This window comes from Mesoplodon densirostris, chromosome 2 (genome assembly GCF_025265405.1).
Source record: "Mesoplodon densirostris isolate mMesDen1 chromosome 2, mMesDen1 primary haplotype, whole genome shotgun sequence".
Taxonomy (NCBI): domain Eukaryota; kingdom Metazoa; phylum Chordata; class Mammalia; order Artiodactyla; family Ziphiidae; genus Mesoplodon; species Mesoplodon densirostris.
The window spans coordinates 17474481-17485683 of NC_082662.1; positions in this window are offsets into that span (position 1 = coordinate 17474481).

The window sequence follows — 11203 nt, forward strand, 5'->3', positions numbered from 1 at the left end:
CCCCAGACTGGTGCCCTGTAGGGAAAGGGCTCTGGCTTTGCAGTCAGCTGGACTTATGGTCAAAACCAGCTTCTTCCGAAGACACACGTTACGATCCTGGGCAAGATGATAGACGAAGAGAATGCGGACAAAGTATGTGGAGTGAAGCCGGGACCTGAGAGATGGGGGCTGTTGCTTTCAGAGTTGGGTTCCCTGTTCCTCTCAGGGTAACCAGTGGGTCTGACTGGCTGCCCAGACCGCAGGGTACTGAGAGTCACAGCCCCGGTGCCTCCCCTCGCCCAATGTGCAGGGACGTTCCCAGCGTCCACCCACTCCTCTGTTCACCCACTTATGAGCTCAGCAGGCCTGTCCCACAGGCCACCAAAAGCACCGGCTTCTGGGGCAAGCAGGAAAAAGAGCATGTGGCATTGCCCGCCGAAACGGCACTTTTCTCTTCTGTCATCACACACGTCACTGAGAGGCAGGACAGCGGAGCAGCCGCAGCGTGGTGGACCCGGGACCCAGGCAGCCTGGATTCAGACACCAGCTCCGCCTCCTATTACCAGTCTGACGTGGGCAAGTGACATGACCTCCTGGGCCTCGGTTTATCAGTAAAACAGAGATCGTCACAGCACCGCTCTCACGGGTGGCCGTGAGAATGAAGGGAATGAAAATATACAAAGCATTTCTGGCCCTGGTGCTAGTTATTGGATTCCCACGGGTGGCCGTGAGGATGAAAGGAATTAAAATATACACAGCATTCTGGCCCTAGATTCCCTCATGCGTCCATGGGCTAAGTACTACCACTGTCTCCCATTTTGCAGAAGATAAAACTGCAGCCCAGAGGCAGGCAGTGACTTGCTTGGGTTACAGTGACAGAAGGTGACAGAGCCAGGACTGGGCGCCAGGTCTGACTCCGAACGCCTTGCTGTTCCCACTCTGCCCCTCTGCCCCCTGTTATTCCCTCCTGGACTCTGAAATCCTGTCTCAGCAGGAAGTGCTCATCCCCACCTGCCACCACACCAAGGCCTCACGGGAGGGCAACTCCCCAAGTCCAGCAGCCCCAGCCAATCGGGGTGGACCCTCGGCCAAACCAGATGCTACTGAGCTGGCGTTGCCTCAGTGATCAGGAATGTCCGCCTAACAAAGCCCACCCCAGGCTCAGCCTCCCATCTGGTCCCCATTACCCCCCTCATCACACATGTGTCACGCTTCCCGGGGAGCCCGGGAGGAAATGCCTGGTGGGGAGAGGAGGCCGGGCTCCTGCTGACAGTGGGGGAGCAATGGCTGTATTGGCTCCAGGAGACACAAGCTGCCCCATCTGCAGTCTTGGCCCAGAGTGGTCCCCAGGCGCAGAGCAGAGCCAAGGGGGTGGAGAACCAGGGACAGGGGGACACGACAAAAAAGGGAGTGGGGGGTGACTGCAGGAAGGGAGAGTGCCAGGCTCATTTCTATGGGAACAAGCCACTCCCCCATCCTGGAGTGGGAAGAGCAAAGGTTTTGGAGCAGAGAGACCTGGGTTTCAATCCTGTAATTTACTGCTGTGTGACCCTGGGCAAGTCACCTCACCTCTCTGAGCATGTTTCTTCATCTATAAAATGCGGACATCTGAACCTACTTCACAGGGTGAGAAATAAGGAGATAATCCATGAAAAGGCACACAGGAACTCAAATTCCACCTCCTCCTAAGAGGGGCACTGCCAAGGGGACAGGCTGTGATGCTGGATGCTAATAAGATGGCACAGGAATGTCCTGGCTCATGGAGAGATGGCAGGGGCGGCTGGGAAGACCCCGGGCTTCACCCTGAGCAACAGCCTGGCCTGGGTCACAGAGGCGTGATGGTGGGTATTGGCCACAAGGGTGTTGCTGTTACTGCTGCTAAATCACAACAACTACGACAGCAGCAGCAACAAAACCAATTCCTTGAGCAATGACTTCATCCACGCCCTGTGCTAATAAGCACTTTACATGTGTTTTCTGGTTTAACCATCACAGCAACCGCAGGTGAGAGATTTGGAAGTACAGGCACAGAGAGGTTAAGTAACTGGTTCAAGGTCACATAGCTGGGGTGAGGATATAATTCAAACCCAGGTCTACACAACTCTTGGGCACCACAGGATCCTGCAGAATGGAGTGGGAGTTCTGGGCAGGGAGGCCTGACTAGGCCAGGCGGGCGTCCCTGCCTGGGACACTCACACAGCAGCATTCCCAAACCCCCTCCTGGGCCCCCAAACTCCTGGCTCTGTAGCCATCCAGCTTGGGCTCTTCCTCCTTCCCTCTGGGGCTTGGCTTCTGCTCAGCCTGGCTCAGGAGCCAATTCGCAATTGCACAATTAACAATTAGGAACAACTTTTCTTCTCTTCCAAAGGAGAAAACAGTACAAGCCTTGGTGAGACGGACACAGCAGAGCTTCTGCCGGAACCCATGAGATCGGTCCCTAGTCCCCTGCCAGGCTGGGGAGGCCCCTTTCCTGACCCAGCCCAGCCAGGAAACCAAGAATCAGGCAGCCCCTCTCCCTCTTGTCTTCCTTTCTCATTCAAGCCCTACCCCTCACCCCCAGGACTTCCTGACTGCCCTGGCCCACAGTTTTCACATGTTCCTCTGATCCCAATACCACTGATTCCTGATTCTTTGTCTATGTAGTCAGCACTTGGTCTATACCACTGTCACAGGATCATGTATCTCTGTCAAATTGTAAGCAAGTCGCGTTTGTTTTGTTTTGTTTTTTTCCCCAAGCAACACCATGATGTTCCTCTCAACACCAAGTCTAGTCAGGACACATAGAAGTTGCTTGACTCACAGTATACTCCTTGGCTTGGAGAACTCCTACTCACCCTTCAGAACCCAGATCAAATGTCATCTCCTCCATGAAGTCCTCCTCTGTGTCCTAAACTGCCCTATCTCTGTGCACCTGTAGTGATTTGTTTGTATTGCTAACAGAATGTCCTTCCCTCCTGCACTGTAGTTTCTATGCAGGTACTGTGCCAAGATTGTTACACTCAATTCTAAATGTACCAATAATTCTGCAAGAGAAAGTTAATATCCCCATTTAACAGATGGAGATGATAAGACTCAGAGAGACTGAGAGACTTACCTAAAGTCACACAGCTAAAAAGTGGCAGGCCTGGGATTTGAATCCGGATCTGCTCAAGCCCCATGCAAATGATTCTTTGGTGGGGTCAGACTGCCTCCCCCATGATGGGTCCTTCCCACTGACTGCACTGGAATCCTAAGCCTAGCGTGGTCCCAACCTTTGTAGTTCCCCCATGGATCAGCCCCAGAGGTGAGATGTTACTCACCCCGACCCCATTGTGGCATTCCAGGACAAAGGGGACCAAGCAGCTGGGCCCACCTCACTCTACCAGTCTCCGGACCACCTTAAAAGCACGTCTATCCAGGCAACTAGGCTTTAGAAGCAGTTCCTGGCCTCTGAAGCCACTCCCTGGCTACACAGATAATTTCAGGGGATGCCTAGGCTTAGGAAAGAGAGCAGGCTCTGGAGCTGACTGACTTGGCTACTGGCTGTGGGACATTGGAACCATGACTCAACCTCTGAAGCCTTAGTCAGCTCATCTGTGAAGTGAGAAGAACCCTTCCTCACAGCAGACTGATTAAGATCAAGGGCCTCACACAGGGCCTGGAACACGCACTTACTCAGTCAACAGGTATTTACTGTGCACCTATTATGTGCCAGACACTCTTCCTCGTGCTGTTCACAGCAGCAGACAAAATAGGAACATTCCTGTCATTAAGTGGTTTTTTTTGGTTTTGGGGTTTTTTTTGCGGTGCGTGGGCCTCTCACTATTGTGGCCTCTCCCATTGCGGAGCACAGGCTCCGGACGTGCAGGCTCAGCGGCCATGGCTCACGGGCCCAGCCGCTCTGCAGCATGTGGGATCTTCCCGGACCAGGGCACGAACCCATGTCCCCTGCATCGGCAGGCGGGCTCTCAACCACTGCGCCACCAGGGAAGCCCCATTAAGCGGTTTTTAAACTCTTAGGGCAACCCTCCTCAAATAATTGATCAGTTCTCTCAGCAAAGAGTCCTATGATACAGTGGGCTTATTGGATCCCCCTCCGTAACATAAATAACATATATACACCTTGGACACTCTCCCGTGGTCACCAGGAGACATGGACAAGGAAGCTCCACAGCATCATCTAAATAGTGAATGAGAGGGCTTCCCTGGTGGCACAGTGGTTAAGAATCCGCCTGCCAATGCAGGGGACGCGGGTTCGAGCCCTGGTCCGGGAAGATCCCACATGCCACGGAACAACTAAGCCCGTGAGCCACAACTACTGAGCCTGCGCTCTAGAGCCCGCGAGCCACCACTACTGAAGCCCGTGAGCCACAACTACTGAGCCCAAGTGCCACAACTACTGAAGCCCGCACGCCTAGAGCCCGTGCTCCACAACAAGAGAAGCCACCGCAATGAGAAGCCCACACACCGCAACGAAGAGTAGCTCCCGCTCACCACAATTAGAGAAAGCCTGTGCACAGCAACAAAGACCCAATGCAGCCAAAAATAAATACGATAAAATAAATAAGTTTAAAATAAAAAACACTGAATGAGAAACACTTAAACGGCCACCTCTCACAGCCTGCATAACTGTGTAGATTCAAGTGATACAACACATGACACGGCACTGCAATGACATGGACACAAACTCAAACACGACATGCAAAGAGAAAAGCTACAGAGGGAAATACATAGCCTTGTACCAATTAAAGTTTTAAAACACATGAGCAATGCTATGTATCATTTGGGGGGGCAGAAACATCTAGTAAAAGAATCCAGGCAGTCATTTAAGAAAAGTTTCTTCTGGAAGAGGGGTGGGTAGGGAATGGGATCAGGGAGGGACCCGTGTGGGACATTCAGCTGCATTTGGAATGTTTTAGTTCTTAAGTTGGATGGTGGGTTCACCAGTATTTGTTTTTGCTGAACTCTATGCTTTTTATATGTCTGAAATATTTTGTCCCACACCAAAAAAGGCATGGGCTTTGGAGGCAGACACACTTGGATGGAGAGCCGGAATCGGGCTTTGCTGCTGTGTGAGCTGTTTTTTCCTCTGTGAAGTGGGGATCGTAAGACCCCTCTGCTAGCTCCCACGGCTCTTCTGAGACTCAAACAAGGTTGTGTTTGTAAAGGGTCTGGCGCACAGTGCGGGGGCAGGTGGGCTGGCGCACAGTGGGGGATAGGATGGCTCACAGCATGGCCTGGCACACAGCGGCTTGGCGCATAGCAGGGCTTGGTGCACTGATGGGGGGCTTGGTGCACAGCAGCTGTTATTGTTCTTACTGCTCTCAGGAGAGTCTCCCAAAATGAATGGATGGAGGCGAAGGGCCAGTCCACAGGCCTCAGATCAAGGGGAGAAAAGCGTTTACTCCTCCCAAGGCCAGGCTGGCCTTCAGTGATTCTTAACTGGTGACGCATATGGGGCTCTGGGGATTGGGTAATCTTGGTCCCTTGGCCAGGACACAAAAAGAAAGTCATGGGCCTGGGCTGGCTGGACTCCCTCTAGGGCCCCACCCCTACTCAGACTCTCTGTCTCTGGCCTTCTAGGTGCCTGTCCCTGCTGTGAGTTGGGCAGGAATGCTGGGCTCCCTCCCTGCCCAATTCTCCTCAGCCTCTCCCGAGACCCTACTCCTAATTCTCCAGGTGGAATCTTAGCCACCTTGTACCCAAACAAACCCTCTGGAGCGACTTCCACAGGTCCCAGGCTCCAACAGGTGTGGCCGAGGGAGTTGAGCCCGGGCGTCCATCTCCTGGTTCAAATCCAGGCGCAGGGTGTGATCTCAATGGTCCCAACCTTCAACTGGGGCCACCACCACCCGCTCAGAGTTGGGCGGGGAACACCTGCGCCTCCCAGGCGCACCCCACAGGTGTTAGATGGATCACTCTGGCTGCCCAGGCTCAGGCTGCTGGCATATTTAAATGATTCCTCTGGCTTTGGCACAACCCAAGTGGCAGTTCTGCTGGACGCCAAGATGAACCCGAGCAGGGGAACATGTGAATATACAGCAAGACAAGACCCGGGGCAGAGCGTGGCAGGAGGTGGGGAGCAGGGGGCCCAGCATGGGCTTCCAGCCACTGGAACCAAGTGAAACTACCCTGCTGGCACAAGCACAGGAATTTATCAGAGTTTCCGAGAGCCCAAGGGCATTTCTGGGGCACAGCTTGGAGAGGGCAGAAGAAGGGAGGGGGGTGGCTGTGAAATCATGAAGCATCTGGGGAACGTGTTTACTTCACCCCTGCCTTTTCCTAACCCTGTCTCACCCCCATTAACAAGGGACTAGGGGCATCCTCCCTGGAGACCTGGGCGTCAGTTCTGCCTCGGGTACTCAGTGTGAATCTTTGGGACAAACATTTCTCCTCTCTGGGCTTCTTGCTTCTCCATCTATAAAATGGGTGGGATGATACCTAAGGTCTTATTGATCTATCAGACTTACTCCACAAGGCTGCATAACCAGAGTCAGCAAAATCGCCTTTCCTGGGTGAGAAAGGGGCAAAACCCCTGAGCTGGCCTTCCTCAGCCCGGCCAGTCCCACACATGGTGATGCGCTAAAAAGTACTAAACCAGAGGAGGTAACTTACAGCAGGAACTACAGCTCCCAGGTGGGCACAACCCAGCAAGAGAGAAAGTGAATTCGGGTCTCCATAGAGTTTGTATGGGAAGAGTGGTATCAGCAGAGGCAGATGCAAAGGAATACTGTTACGCTTTTACAAACTCACCCTCTCAGCAAACCAAGTTTTGTGGGCTTTTGACAGCTGGGGCTGTGCCATTCCCGGGGCTCTGTTTCCTCATCAGTAAGGTAAAAATAATAAGAGACCAAAAAGGGCTGTTGTAAAGATGTGATAAGATGCGTGTAAATGACATGACACATACTAGGTGCTCAGTCAGTGCTGTCCCACCGGGCACCAGGAGGCCCTGGATGCTGGTTCCCCGGCTGCCTTAGCTCCCTCAGCAGGCCCACAAGCAGTCCGGATGTTTACACTGGCCGCCAGGGCCCCCTGCCTGCCTGGAACAGGCTGAATAAACACACGCGCTCACAGGCTCCTGTCTCCAGCCCCCGACAGGCTGCTCGCCTCCCAGGCTGGTCGTCACTCTCACAGGAGCCTCCAGCCCACTCTGGATCCTCTGTTTACAGGTTCTCTCCACGGATTATGTTTGGAGTTTGCTGCATCCAGCTGATACCTGGCAAGACACCCTAACCCAGGCCATGATGGGCTCCAGAACAGGGGCAAAGTGAGAGAGGGCCAAGCTCTGGGAGTCAAGGGCTGTGTGGGCTTGGACAGGAGGCCCAGCTTCTCAGAGGCTCAATTTCCTCATCTACAAAATGGGGATAACAGGTGACAGTGAAGGTTACATGGGGTAACGTCATGAAGGCACAGAGTACAGTGCCTGGCTCCTGAAAGGTACTAGAAAAATAAGCTCTTAAAATTCAGAAAAATTTTATGGGTAATTGTTTTATGGATAATTGAGGAGTCTGGCTAAGCAGTTGGTGGGCCCTTGAGAGCACTTATTAAAAATAAATAATAGGAAATTTTTGGCCAGACTGTGCCAAGCACTTTCCATGCATCATCTCATCACCTCCACAGAGCAGCCCCAGGAGATGGGGTGCATCATTATCACCCGTTTCACAGGTGGAATGCTGAGGCCCAGAAAGGTCGAGTCACTTATATGGGGTCACACAGTCCTTGGTAGGTGGAGGAAGTGTGTGCTTGATCCAGAAACTGTGCTCTTAACCTCTACCCTTGCCCACATCCCTGTAGGGGCCTCATCTGTGTCTTCCCTCCCACCCTTCCTTCATTCTGGGGAGGCTTCCTGAGGTCCCAGCCTCCTCTAGGCCATGGGGGTACTGGGAACTTCCAGCAGCCTCAGGCTCAGCTGTGCAGCTACCCCTGCCCATTGCCTGGGTGGTGACTTGATCATCTGTGATGTTCTTCCCTGGCTCTGGGTCAGAGCCTGTAGGATCCCGCAGCTGCGGGGCCCCTGGTTTGGAAAAGAGGGGGATGGGCTATCCCTGACTCATCATCTACCCCGTGTGATGTGCCGAATGACATTTTCTCATGTAATCTTCATGACCGCCCTGTGCTGGAGGGATTATCATCCCCATTTTACGGAAGAGAAAACTGAGGTTGCAAGAGGTAAAGGCACTTGCCCAGCATCTCCCAGTTAATCAGTGGCAGATCTGGGGACTCAAACTCAGGTCACTCTGACTCAGCCGGCTGCCCGTCTCCTAGCCGGCTGCCCGTCTCCTGGGGGAGATAAGACAGGACACAAACAACCTAACACAAACCAGAAAGTGATAAAGGCCTTCAGGGAAAGCCAGATAAGGGGCTGGGGACATTTACAGAGAGGGGCTCGGCCTTCCTGGGGAAGTCTGTATGAATAACACAGGAGGAATTCCCCATGGGAAGAGCACATCCTGGGGGCGCCCAGCAGTGTGCCCAGGAAGGGGGTCTGTTGAGGACCTAGGTCTGTGCAGACAGGGCTGACCACAGGAATACCCTGCCCTGAGTGGCTGTGACTGGCCAGTGCCTTCACAGGTAATCAACACTTAATGAGCACCTACTGTATACTGGACCATTTCCCCAGCAATCCTGTCATACAGGAAGAATTATTTTCATTTTAGAGAAAGAGAAACTGAGGCTTGGAGAAGGAAGGGTGTTTCCTCAAGGCCATACTGCTTAGAAGGGGCAGATGTGTCTGATTCCCGAGTCCTAATGAAACAGAGTTGTGTCCCTGTGGTCTGGTCCTGCCTCCCTCCTGCTCTGTCTGAGGCTCCCAGGACAGCTTCCCCAGGCTCACTGACCACAGTCCCCATCTGGCTCACGTGGGCAGCTGGAAAGACTTTTGAGATCAGCATTATATCGCCATTTTACAGATGAGGAAACCGAGGCTGAGAGAAGTCACAGGCAGCTTCCCAGTGAGATGGACTGGGGACGGGGTGTGTGTGGATGAAACCAGAAGACCCCACAACCCGCCTGAGCTGAGCACTGCTTCCCTCTCCAAGAATTTGGGGCAGGTCAGTCAGTGCTGCCCACTTCTGGCCTCCTAACAGATGCTTCCGTTCCAGGACTATGGGCACGTGTGGGGAATCTGGTGGCCCTTTGCCCAGCAAGAGCCAAGGGATCCTGGCTGCACGGCTGCCATGGAAACACCAGTCAGCCTTTCTCACCTGGCCAGTGCAAAGGGCGGGCCGAAGGCACATGCTGGGACTGCCAGGGCCCCTCGTCCCACGCACTCCACCCCAAGGCCCCAGGCCCTGAGACAAAAATGACAGTGCCAGCTGCTGGCACAGGAGACAGGGAGGTGGTGCCGTTTGGGCACTAGGAGTTGGAAACGGGCCTAAATACCTAGCCAGGTGAGGACAGAAAAACTCAGAGATGAAGAGGAGAGGAAGAACAGACGGAGGGACAGTCAGAGAATGGAGTCGAGAAGGACAATGGGCTTCAGAGTTAGAAAACATTTCCTGAGCCAGTAGGGCATGCCTGGCATCAAACTAGCACCTTCTTCACATTAGTTTTGTCACCCGATCCTCTAAACTGTCCCACTCTACGAAAAATGAGGATAAATTCCAAGAATGAGGAGAGAAAGTGAGGCTAGAGGAGGGCCTTGATGGGCCCAGCCCAAGGGTACAAGGTCAGGGGTGATGGTGGGAGAAAAAGGGGATGCAGGCAAACACAACAAAGCTGTCTGGGTGAAGGGGACAGTGGTGGACCCAAGGCATCGAACTACAGAGGTGGAAACCCTCCCCTGACCGTAGGCCAGTGGCTTCTCTTGCCAGCTGCCAGCCAGTGGGGCTCATCTTGTCCTTCTAAGCATCAGGTGGAATGAAAAGAGCACTGCTCTGAAGTCCTGAGTTCAAACCCATCCCTGATGCTCACTTACTGTGTGACATTGAGCAAATCATTTGCCTTCTCTTTAAAGCAGAAGCATAAATTCAAATCCTGGCTCTACCATCAACTAGCTGAGCGATCTTGGGCAAATCACTTAACCTTTCCGACCTTCCATTTCCTCATCTGTAAAATAGGTCCATTAATGGTACCTATATCTGATAAGATTAAATGAAAATATGTAGGTTAAGCATTTAGCCCATACTAGGCTCTCAATAATATTAGCTGCTATTAGTATTACCATACTTTTTATTGAATTATCAGCAGGTCTCAATTTGGGGCAGTTCTGCCCCTCTAAGGGGTTTTTGTATATATGTGGGAGCATTTTTGGTTGTCAAATGACTGGGGAGTACTCGCATTTAATCCTGGGGGCCACAGTTGTTAACTTCCTGCTATATGTGGAACAATCCTGCAAAATAATAAAAACTGTCTCTCTCAAAATGCCAAGAGTGCCTGCATTCAGAGGCAATGGCTGCTAACCTCAAAGGACCCTCCCAGTGTCCTTGACCTCCAAGTCTAACAGGAGGCAGTGCACAGTACAGGGTCTCCGAGTCAGGTATACCTGCTTTCAATCCATCTCTGCCACCAATAAGCTATGAGACCCTGGGGATATCTTGTCACCTCCCTGGGCCTCAGTTTCCTCATCTGTGAAAAGGGGACGCTGATTCGTGCCCTGCATGAATGCCTGTGGCTTAAACAGGGTAATGACTCCAGAGCATCTACAGCAGGGGACTTGAGAAATTGTGGCCACAGAGCAGGACAGGTGGTGCTCTGAGGGCAAGTGGGCAGGCGGAAGGGGCTGGGCAGGTTCCCGAGTTATCAGAACAGGAACAGCCCTTCCACACCCAGACCCCTTAACCCCACAGTGAGACGAACAGATCGGCTGGCTTTCCTGTAGCTCACTGGTCCCTGCAGGACTCAGGGAGAGGCAAACAATAGGGATCCTAGCATCTTGCTGGTCAGAGCAGGAGGTGGGTCTGGGTTGGGAGGGACAGTGAGGCATTGCCTTCCTCCCTTCAGGGCAGAGGCTGGAGGTGGCCTGAGAAGGGAGGGAAAAGGGGAAGGACCATGAGCAAAGAGGATGGCAGGGCTGTGAACAGGGCTTGTTAATGTCTCTTTCACAGCTTGCAGCTGGCGGGGGGTGGGGGTGGGGGAGGGGGGTGCGGTGCATGACAGAGGGAGGGAAGAAATGGGACATTTATCAGGTCCCCAAATATGCACCATAATGAGGTAAAGTGCTTTATATCATTTTATGCACCCAATGACCCTGCAAAGTAGGTGGTTCTGTCCCCATTTTATAGACAAGGAGACTGACACTCAGGCA